This window comes from Microtus ochrogaster, linkage group LG1 (genome assembly GCF_000317375.1).
Source record: "Microtus ochrogaster isolate Prairie Vole_2 linkage group LG1, MicOch1.0, whole genome shotgun sequence".
NCBI classification, from domain to species: Eukaryota; Metazoa; Chordata; class Mammalia; order Rodentia; family Cricetidae; genus Microtus; species Microtus ochrogaster.
Genome location: NC_022027.1, coordinates 34372241 through 34384076, shown reverse-complemented (window position 1 = coordinate 34384076; position 11836 = coordinate 34372241).

Here is an 11836-nt window from a genome sequence, read left to right as displayed (position 1 = left end):
TCTGGCCTGCAGGCATACAGACAGAATATTGTATACATAATAAATAAATAAATAAATAAATAAATAAATAAATAAATAAATAAGTGATCGATGGGGGAGAGGCCAGCACACTGTGGATCATGCCATTCTTGGGCTGGTGGTCCTGGGTTCTATAAGAAAGCAGACTGGAAGCACAAGGAACAAGCCAGTAGGCAGCACTTTTCCGTAGCCTCTGCATCAATTGTGTTTCCAGGTTCTTGCAATATTTGAGTTCTAGTTCTGACTTCCTTCAATGATGAACGGTGGTATGAAGATGTAAGCTGAATAAATCCTTTCCTTCCCAACTTGATTTTGGTCATGGCGCTTCATCCCAGCAATAGAAAACCCGACGAAGACATCCTTATTTCAAATGGTTGGTCAGGGTAGTCCAAGTGACTCTCCCCAAACATAGGCTACTGATGCATCCCTTGGTTGCCTCTTAAGGGTGTAGGGTGGGACCCCATTTCTAAAGACATTGCACACTAAGGACACGGAACTCAGAGGATTCTACCTGGATTTGACCGGTAAGTCTCTCCCTGCAGACTGACTTCAACGGTTCCAGAAAATACTATGAGATCTGCCAAGAGAGGAAGTACTTAAGCAATCTTCCCTAGCTGAATGTGTCTGTGTCTTGTGGGTCATCTAAGAAGCATTCATTGGAGAGCATTTCCATAGGACTATTGTGTTAAAGGGATGGAATACTATTTTGATCTTTCATATTTGAGTTTTTGCATTGTGATGTGGGAATGTGGTCTTTTCTCATCTGTTTTCTATCTGATGAAATAGTCTAGCCTGCTTCATTCAGTGTGGGCTCTTCTAAGAATTGCACTTCTGGAGTTAGGCCTTGGAGTTTGGTATGGCATTGAAGATTCTGTTGAGGTTTCCAGACAAAGCCTGCACTGCTTGTCAGGAGCTATGTCTAGAAGCGTGGAGATGGTTTGGGTGGGATTCTGGTGGCACTCTCTACGGAAAGCCAGTGGAGAAGCTACATGGCTGGAATTGGGTGGGGGAAGATTTGCTAATGGCACAGAAAAGCTTGCTTTTAGTGACACTAACCTGGGAAAGTCTGTATGAGAGCTGTGTGATCATTGCTAGGTCTCAAAATACAGAAATGACATTGGTGAGCATGTGCAATTCAACCAATAGCTAGTGTAGAAGCTTGCAACCAGTTCATATATTCTTTTAAATTTTAACTTATTTCTATATGTGTGGGTATTTAGCCTGCAGGTATGACTGTGTACCACTTGTGTGCCTGGTGTGTGGGGAGGCCAGAAGAGGGCATTGGAGCCTCTGGGAAGCTCCATAAAGGAAAACATAGGTCCTGGAAGCCCAGTCGGTGCTTTTGTCTGCCAAGCTATCTTTCTATCTCCCTACTTTACATTTTATTTAATGAAAAGATACAATTTAAAGAATTGACTCAGATCAGAAATTTTGCTCCGCTGGTGAAGGCACTTGTTACCAAAATCCCAGTGGCATGAATTCAATTTTATTTAAACACATGGTGAAAAGAGAGAACCAGTTCTCTCAAGTCGTCCCGTGACCTCTGTAGATTCACCCTGGTATGTATCAGTCGAACTGAAACCCACTGCTTAGGAATATTGCTGCAATGTGAGTGCTTCTGGCAAATTTTGTTTTTCTTCTCTGGTTCACTTTAAGGACAAAGCAATCAAGAAGTTAAAGTCTAACCTCTATGTTTTCTTGTAAATCAATACTTTTAGTTTTTGATCATGTGGACACTTGGGTACCATAGAACTCAGATGACTTGAAGGTTATAAAATTTATTTGTGATCTCCTTTCTCTTTTTTTATCCACAACCACCTTGCTTACATTCTCCTTTACTTAGAAATATAAAGATGATGCAAAGCAGTTGTGTCAAAATTATTTATCCGTCCATTTAAATTGTACTTAAAATTTTGATACTATAAAACCAACATAGCATAAAATTTAGAAACTCAAAAGTTAAAGTTCAATGTTGTACAGTAAATTTATTTATAGAATTATTAAATTGTTACATTTCATTTGTTAAAGTTTTATCATTAAAAAATCTTTTAAAAATGTTTCTGTAACAAAATACTTGCAGCATACTATAACATATGGAAAAATGCTATAGTTTGATTCTGGTAGCTGGAAAGCTCAGACAGCCTGGGGTTAATCCCTAGTGACAGCGATTTGTCTATACATTAAAATGACAGAGAAATAAGACATAAAATGTATATGTGCAAAAGAGGCCAAGTATGTTCACTACTTCATAACAATTTATTATTATAGGAATGACTCTAATCCTAACTGATGTAGATACTCCCAGGAGAAATTTATAATCATCTGTCAAAAATCTCTACTGCTTCTCAACCTTTTTACAATGACCAAAGTTTATCATGTGGATGAGTCATATTCAAATTGCTGCACTCCACACTGAAAATATGGTTTGGGTTATAGAGACACTAATTGTTATGGTCATAAATAAAGTTGCTGTGGTGTTTTTTGTAACAGACCCCTGGATCTTAGCAGAACTGATGCCATAGTGGAAGAATGGAACACATTCAGGCTTTGGAACTCAGCACATAGGTAGCAACACTTGAAAAACAAAGACAAGAAACAAGAACTGAGACCTAATCTACCAAAGCCCATAGTTCCAGGAATGTCCCTAAATGTACTAAGAATGCTTTTTAGCTTCTGTAGCTACACTTCTGACTGTTTTTGCTAACTGAGGTGTGTCAATCCAAGATGTGGTTTTGGGCTTCAAAGCTCAACCTGAGAAAGGCTTGGGACTTTCTCCAGACAGTGAATAAAAGCTTACTATTGGCTTGAACCCATGTCTAAGTAGTCTTCTCTAGTGGATATGTCACAACATTTCCACAGACACTGGACATATGTTCTTTTGACTAGACTTATTTGGGGACACTAAGAAAACATTCTACTCAGACTTACCATTTGCAATGTTATTGTTTACTACTAATATGTATAAATATATGTATGTATTTTTGAAGTTTGTTTATTTGTTTGTTTATTTATTTATTTATTTATTTATTTATTTATTTATTTATATGTTTGTGTGCACATGTGTGCACAAGTATGAGTATTCTCATGGCAGCCAGAAGAAGGTGCCAGGTCTACAAAGCAGGAGTTACAGGTAATTTTAAGCTGGCCAATTTTTAAGTACTTAGAATCGAACTCTAGTCCTCCACAAGAGAAACAAGAGCCCTCACAATGTATTTTCAAAAGGAAAGGGGTAATTTAGTTACTTTAAGTTTATTTATTATTATACTTTTACAAACTTATTTCAGGCTATCTGGGATTCATTTCATTGAGTATAATTTTTTCTTTGATCATGAGTTATGGTAAGAAGTAGTTGAAATTAAAATTACAGTATATTTCTATCTCTTACCTTCTGTATTCCTTTATATATTGTCTAAGTTTGTAAAAGTTTCCCAGTCTTGCCACCTAAATCTCTCTTTGATGAGAAGAAGTAAAGAAAAAAATCTGAATTTCAGTTTATGTTGTTTGAATTCAGAAATTTAGTAAAAGAATTTGATTTGTAATCCAGAAGTATGCATTCTGATTTACCTGTTTTGGTGTAATATTCACTTTTCTTATGTAATGCTGTATGTATGACACCTTTTGCTCTGATATTAGTTTAATGTCCCTAAAGAATGCACTGCGTATAACTGGCACAGAAAGATACTTCCCTTTGCTTTTATAGGGAACATTCAAACAACAATGGATGGTGTCTATTAGCAATTCACAGGTGGAGATTTGGTCTTGTTTTAACCACTTCTCAAAGTTTTTGGTTAAATGTGTTTGAAATTGAAAATTTTTCAATTTTGATTTCAATCGTCCAATTCCCAACCTTGACCTTTTAAAAGCCAGGTATTATCTACAAACAAAATGGTCCTTATATTTCCTAATTTCCTCTCCCTGTTATGCCATTCTCCTTTTACTGACATAATTACTTTACAAGGAGACAACATTTATTTTGGCCATCATGGGGAAAATGTATGGCACAGCAAGCTCCTCACCTCATTCTAGGAGCAAATGGCATAACATTCTTGCTCTAGGCCTCACCACCTAAATGTTTACTGCAATGATCAGGAGATGAAACCCTCAACGTGTAGTTTTATGGAATAATCAAAATTGAACCTAGGTCTGGGGCTGTAATTTGATTAATAAAACACTTGCCTATCTTAAATAAAACTTAAGTTCATATCCAAGCACCATATACTTCATGTTCAGGTAATAGTCCTTGAAAGGTGGTGGCTTGAAGACCCAGAATTCAACATGATCTTCAGCTGCACAATGAATCTGAGACCATAGTAAGATCTTGCCTCAAAGAGAAAGTCCTAAACAAAATAAGAAGAAATCAACCAGCTCCTCTGTAGGAAGCAACAAGGTGAGGCAAAAGTTTTATTGAACCCATGTAAATTTGCATAATACTCTTTTTATTAATTCACTCTTTTATTTACATTATACATTATTTTCTTGCTGCAAAGATATTACTGATTCTTTAGTACATGAAATGTGGACTTTCTAACACTTTTTAATCATTGGTTTAAATTATTTTTAAAAAATTGACTAAAAACTTAGAAAACACATCTTGCAATTTTAGCTTATTTTTATTGATTTGTTCATGGCAAAATATTTATACGAGAATGTATGTTTCATGCAACAGCAAAAAGGAAGTTACAAAGAAAAAAACCAGAAAAGTTTCCAAATGATGATCATGTAGACTATATATTATATAGAATGTTTTTCTTTTACTGAAAATAGATTCCTTTTCCATTGACTATATACTGAATATATATTTCCCTCATTTTATTCCAACCAGTTCCTCACCACCTCCCCTCTGGATCCACCATCTTTTGCCTCTCCTTGGAAAAGAACTGTCTTCTAAGAAATAGCAACCATATAAGACAAAATAAAATGAAACAAAGCAAAAACAATCACATCCATGTTGAACATGGTATACCAACAGGAGGAAAAGAGGCCCAAGAGGAGGCATAAGAATCAGAGACCCACTTGTTCCCACACTCAGGGGTCCTATAAAAGTATTAAAGTGACAAAATCCAACACCTCAAGAAATTTTTTAATTGAAGGACAATAATAAGGGCTATATATGAAAAATTTATAGCTAACATTATAAATGAAAAAAATCACAAATATTATTGCTGAAATTAGCATAAAGGAATGGATCAGATTGTCCATGTGCATTTATTTAATATAGTCTTTGAAATCTTAAAACAATAATACAAGAGGAGGAAATAAAATGGATACAAGTAGGAAAGAAAAACATTTTCTGCTATTCGCATATCATGCGATCTTATATGCAAGAGATCTTAATTGTACAGAAGGTGAAAAAATAGTTCTAAGTACTAATGAGCTTTTTCAGCAATGTTTTAACACAAAATCAATATACAAATATTAGTAGCAGGGCAGGGAGATGCCTCAGTAGTGAAAGCACCTGCTATTCAAGAATGAGAACCAGAGTAAATCCAGATGGATGTGTTAGTCCACCTGCATTTCGTAGTTTAGAAGGTTTTGGAGACAAGGGAACTGCAGATCAAACTGGCTAGCTAGACTGGTCCATGTTGGTTTGCTTTGGGCTCAAATGAAAGACTGCCTCAGTGAAAGACATGGAGAATGATTGAGGAAGACTCCTGATACTAACCTCAGACCTCAACGCAATGCATACACATGTGCACCACACACTCGAAATGTACTAGTGCAATGATATAAACATGCATGCCACACACAAAAATACATGCAAAAAACCAGGAGGCTTTCAATATGTCAATAATGAGCATTCTGAGAAAGAAATTAGGAAAAAAATTCTATACAAAGCAGCTTTAAAGCAAAACACTATCACCAAAATATAATGTAGGAATAAACTTAACAATGCTATAAGGGGAAAGACCTCTGCAGTAGAAATTTTAAAAAAACTGAAGAAAAAATTTAAAGAGAGTACTAGAAAATGGAAAGATCCACTATATTAATGACATATTTGATATTGTAAGGATTGCATAGAGCACAACTACAAATTCGGTACAATTCTCATCAAAATTAAACTTATACTGGTGTAGAAGGTTCTTCTGCCTTTGTGTTGCTTTCATGGTTAATAAAGAAAGTGCTTTGGACACTTGAAAGGGCAGAATTACCTACATAGGTAGGTGGGGAAAATTAAACAGAATGCTGGGAGGAAGAAGCAGAGTGAAAGCCAACATGGAGCCACCAGAGTAAGACATGCTGAATCTTCCCCGGTAAGCCACTGCCACGTGGTGATGTACAGATTAATAGAAATGGGTTAAATCAAGATGTGAAAGTTAGTCAATAAGAGGCTAGAGCTAATGGTCCAAGAAGTAATTTAATTAATACAATTTTTGTGTGGTTATTTCAGGGCTAAGCAAGCCAGGCAGCTTGGACAAGCAAGCAGTCCTTTAGATTATACTTTACACAGAAGTATGAAATATCCTAAAGCTCACAAGGAAGAACAAAAAATTCCAAATATCCAATGCAATCTTGAGCAATTAGGATAATGCAGAAAATATCACCACGTCCAATTTGAAATTACCCTGCTGATTCATAGTAGCAAAATCCACATGATACTCATACAGAGGAGACATGTATTTCAATGGGAAACAATAGGAGATTCATAACTGAATGTGCATAGTTATCACCATCATTATTTTTGAAAGAAATGTAGAAATAATACACTGAAGAAAAGAAAATTCTACAATAAAGAATGCTAAAATTGTCATTAATATGTGTATACTGAACCTAGGTTAATATTCTTCACCCCATACAAAAAAATTCAAAATGGACCAAAGATGCTCCTGAACTTAGGAACTTTTAAAGGAAAGCAGGGCAAGTATTTCAAGACATGGTGTTGGGCAAGGACTTTTGGAAAAGAAGTCTCACAGAGAAGAAAATGAAAGCAGGAAGTGACAAGTAGGACTGAGTGAAATTTAAAAAGCTTTTGTCCAGCAAAGGATGCAATCGAGGGAAAACTCAGCCTAGAGAATGAGAGAAAACTTTGCCAGCTACATACCTGCGAGAGGATTGAAACATGGAATGTATGAATAACTCACAAAACGGAACACTGAAAATATGTGACAACTCACTTAGTAAAAGGGCAAATGAAGCAAAGAGGCTGCTCTCAGAATAGGAGAATATTTTGTTGTTTGTGTGTCTATGGTTTCAGTGCTGACCATACTGATTTGGACAACCAACAACGGGACTCACTCTTGGGAGAGGCTAATATTCCCCCAAGAGTCATTAGTTGCCTACAGTTCTCTGTCTATGGTAGGGACCTCTAGAAATTTTCTCCCTTTCATGTTAACATGTTCATTGTTGCTGCCATTGTTCCAATCTTATTTATGCAGCCACCTCTTGAAGAGACGGTTCTACAACAGATATCCTGGTCCTCTGTCTCTTACAGTCTTTCTCTTCTGTCATGTTCCCTGAGCCTCAGAAAGTTGTATTTATACATTTGTTTACACACACAACACAGCCAGACACACATACAAATACACACCCCACATGTAACATACAGTCATGCAGAAAATAAGGAAAGAAAACAGAGCTAAAATTGAATATATGTATACATATGTCACACACACAAACACACACACACATATGTGACACAACACAGCTATACCACTTCTGAGCTGGACTCCAGAGATTCCAAGGTTGCACATCATAGAGATGTACGCACATCAGTGTTGCGACCTTATTCACAATAGCTAAGTTATGAAACCAACTTAAGTTTCAGTACAGACAACAAAGACATGTAGGTTATATACAAAAATGGGATTTTTCAGCCTTAGAAGATGAAGTTATGTCATTTTCTAGAAAACAGACACAAGTGGAGTTAATCATATTAGGGTAATTAAACAAATCTGAGAAAGACAGTGTTTTCTCTCTTATGTAGACTCTAAATGTTATATGTGTGATCTCTCTCTTCTCTCTCTCTCTCTCTCTCTCTCTCTCTCTCTCTCTCTGTCTCCCCTCCCCCAGTCCTAAACATAACCAGCTAAATCCATATCTAAATCTATATAATGTTACTTGTATGTATGTAGGTTTTCAGGGATGACCATTTGGTATTGGGGAAGACTAATTCTCCTTCTCTCAGCATCCCTTAGCTGCCTGAAGTTCATAGTGTAGGGTTGACCCCTTTTGGTTTTTCTCCACCTTGACATGTCTCTTGTTGTCCTTGCTCATCTCCTGTTTAGGTGGTCATGTTGGTGAGACTTTAGGGGTATAGCTTCTGATGTTGCCAGATACAATCTGACAACAGATTCCAGGACTGATTTACAAAAGTCCAGTCTTTTGATAAAAAAACAAAACAAAACAGTATACAGGTTCACCTTCAAAGGAACAGAAACACTAAGATTGTACAACACCTATTCTAAAACACTTCTAGAACTTTACTCTAAAATTATTTCTAGTAGATGATTGGAACGAAAAGCCAGAGACAAACCATGTAAATTCTATTTCTTTAACCTTCTCTCTGAATGTCATTTTCTCACTTAGTTCTGAGAGAACAATGTCACACAGGAGGAGGAAATCTTCAGCTCTACTTGTCCACTGTATAGCCAGGCCAGAAGTGCAGAGGGTAATTTTTTAAAAAGTATTTTAAGAATCTCAGCCACTAGCTGGTCCATGGTGGAACATTCCTTTAATCCTAGAAGAGGCAGGCAGATCTCTGTGAGTTTAAGGGCAGCCTGGCCTACAAGAGCTAGTTCCAGGATAGGCTCCAAAGCTACAGAGAAAAACCTGTCTCCAAAAACCAAAAAAAAAAACCCAAAACAACAACAACAGCAACAACAACAACAACAACAAAAGAATCTCAGCCACCAGCTCACCACACTGACAAATGGCATCTTCAACTATAACATCAAAGTCTTGCAGCTTTGTCAAGAGTCTCTGCAACACTGTTCAGAATATTCAAATATTCTACAAAGTCTCTTGACTATTGTGACTAACAGTTCCCAAATTAACACTTTTATCACTCATGTAATCACTAATTGACTCACTTTGTGATGTGATCTTCAAACTCCTGTTTCATCAAATATATAGAGAAAGTCTCAAATATTAAGGAATTCAATTAGCTGGGGTCAGTATGAACTGAATGCCCCCCAGGATCTCTGTAAACGTTCATTCAGGATGTGTCAACAGCGATCCGATGGCTGTATTCCAAGGTCACATCAGCGTGCTTACATAATTTCCTGAGTAAGATGTCCTGGCATCAGCAGAGGAACCAAGGTAAGTAAGCTTTGTAGGTACTTGGTGCAGTGTAAGAGCTTCTTTTACATTTGCTATTCCTATGAACTCATGCTTTCATGCAACAACAAATCAATCAAGAAGTTAATGTGTAATTCCTACACTTCAAAGTCCACTGTTAACGAGCACCATCTGATCATGTGGAATGCAGTTGGTCAAACAGAACTTTGGTGACCTCAAGGCTCTAAAACAATTTTGTATCTTTTTAAGATATGTAAGACTATCTTCCAATCAAGAGGGAATGACTTTGCATTTATAGGTTATATATATGTTGTGTGCAGTATTTTTGGAGTAGTGTCAAAAATAGTGTTCACTGGAATGTACTGCATATAGCTATGTAAAATACAAATGCAGGTAAATAATATTAATTAGCTGTTATTGAGTAAATGCATATTTAAAAACTTTGATGATAAAATCACACATATGTTAACAAAATGAATTTAAACTGATAATTCTGTGTTTCAAGTTTACAAGATTGTAAAAAGAAAAGCCCTTGGTTTGAGCAGCTTTTTGAGCCAGGAAGTGGATGGTGGCGGTTGTGTTGGGGTCGCTTGCACTTATCCCAAGTTTTTATCTTTACTATTCCTACTTTTATTTTATAATACACTGTAAAATAAATCGCTCTATCTGGTGCTCATGAAGGGCATTATTAAACCACACAACGGCAGTGGGATTCTGTCATGCTACATGCTGTAGCAGCCACTTTGGTTAAAATGGAAAGCATAGTCAATCTTCTGCCACTCCTTCCTTGCCTGCTTTCCGGCATTCGAGGGTTTTTTTCCCTTGAGTCCCTCCCAGGCACAGATTCCCAGGTCTGCTTACTTCATGCATGTGTATGCCGCTACTCTCCCAGGCCAATTCCGCTGCACGTATAAGCGCCTTGGCAGAAGATAGTCCAGCTGCCTTTGCAAAGCCCTCTTCTGAGAGCATTCACTCCTAGCATGCTGAGCCAGAGTGGTCGGTTTGTCCTGCACCTGATTTTCTCAGTATCTACTCCCTTCCTGACTCGGTACTGCATCTGCTCCTCCTGCTGGCTGAGCATCATCACTACTTCTGATTACCTTTGTACAACCCTGTCCTTTCAAACATTGGCGTCAGAGATGGTAAGACACTTAATTTTTAAACGGTAAACAAACAAACAAAAATAAATAGAAAGACAAGAAAAAAGGGAAGGATAATCTTAAAATCCTCCCCATGTTAAATATTGAACATATCACAACCCAGGAATTTAGGACCCTGCTTACTGTTACTATTGACCGGACGAATGAGGAAATAATAAATTTCACTGGGATTGACTTAATGTTGGTCATAATTATTATCAGTTTGATTATTCATATTTTATCCTTAAAATGGTTTGATAACTGTGCCAAATATGAGAAAATGACAGATAAGATATAAACTTTAGAAAAACTTACTATTCATAAGATACAAGCCTTAGGAAAGGTTGCAAATAATAATATACAAGCCTTACAAATACTTAGTAATGAAAACAATAAAAAAAAATAAAATGCAGACTTTAGAAATGCTCACTAATGAAAATAATAAAAGTTTGATTAAAAAAAGCCTTGGAAAAACATACTAATAAAAATATTCAGACACAGGCAGAGAAATTTAGGGCAGAACTTGGCTCACCATTGCATTATGAAATTGAAGAAGAGTGTCCCAAAGTTACTGGAAAACCAACTTCAGTTTATCCAGTCATCATACAGGAAAAATCACCAAATGACAGGTATCACCAAGGCTACGAAGAGCTTACTGGAATCCTGTGCAAATGTTAGGTTTGAGGAGATTTAAGAAAGCAATAGTTTCATATGTTATGCATCAACATTTCCTGAGGCAGATGTTAAATACATGGGCAACTAGTAACAGGATTATTACACAAGACTGGAAAGATTTGGTAGTAGCAGTATTGAAAGTACGTCCTCAGTTATAATGGAAGATTTGGTGGAAAGACAAGGCCAGGGTGTGGAACAACTAAGCAGGGCCAGAGGTGTTAGAGATGTAAGATCAACTTCTTGGTGAAGGCTATTATGCTGGTTTGCAATGACAGTCTATTTATGATGAACACCCCTTGGCCCTATGCCATACAGCAGCTTTGAATGCTTGGAATAGCATTGAAGAAGTCAGAAAGAGAACTGAGTCATATACCAAAATTATACAGGGCCCAAAAGAAGGCTTAACTAATTTTTTTTTACAAAGATTGACTCCAGTTGTAGAATGATATCTGATCCAGAAGTTAGATGAATATTAATTGAATCTTTCACTTTTGAACATGCTAAATGATATTGAAAGGGATAAACATGCCTTTAAAGATGGGATCAATGCCCATAAATGAAGGAATCTGATCAATTTTGAATCTCATGTTCATTCTGATACTTAGATAAGAGAGGTAATTTCCAAAAATCTTAAGAAAAACTAAATGTCAGGTATTTTAATTGTGGTAGACAAGGTCATCAAAAAAGGGAATATAGCCTAGGTGTTCTTAGAAACAATGTTTTTACTAGAGATAACCTAAACAGAAGGTCCAGACTTTTGGAGTATGCAG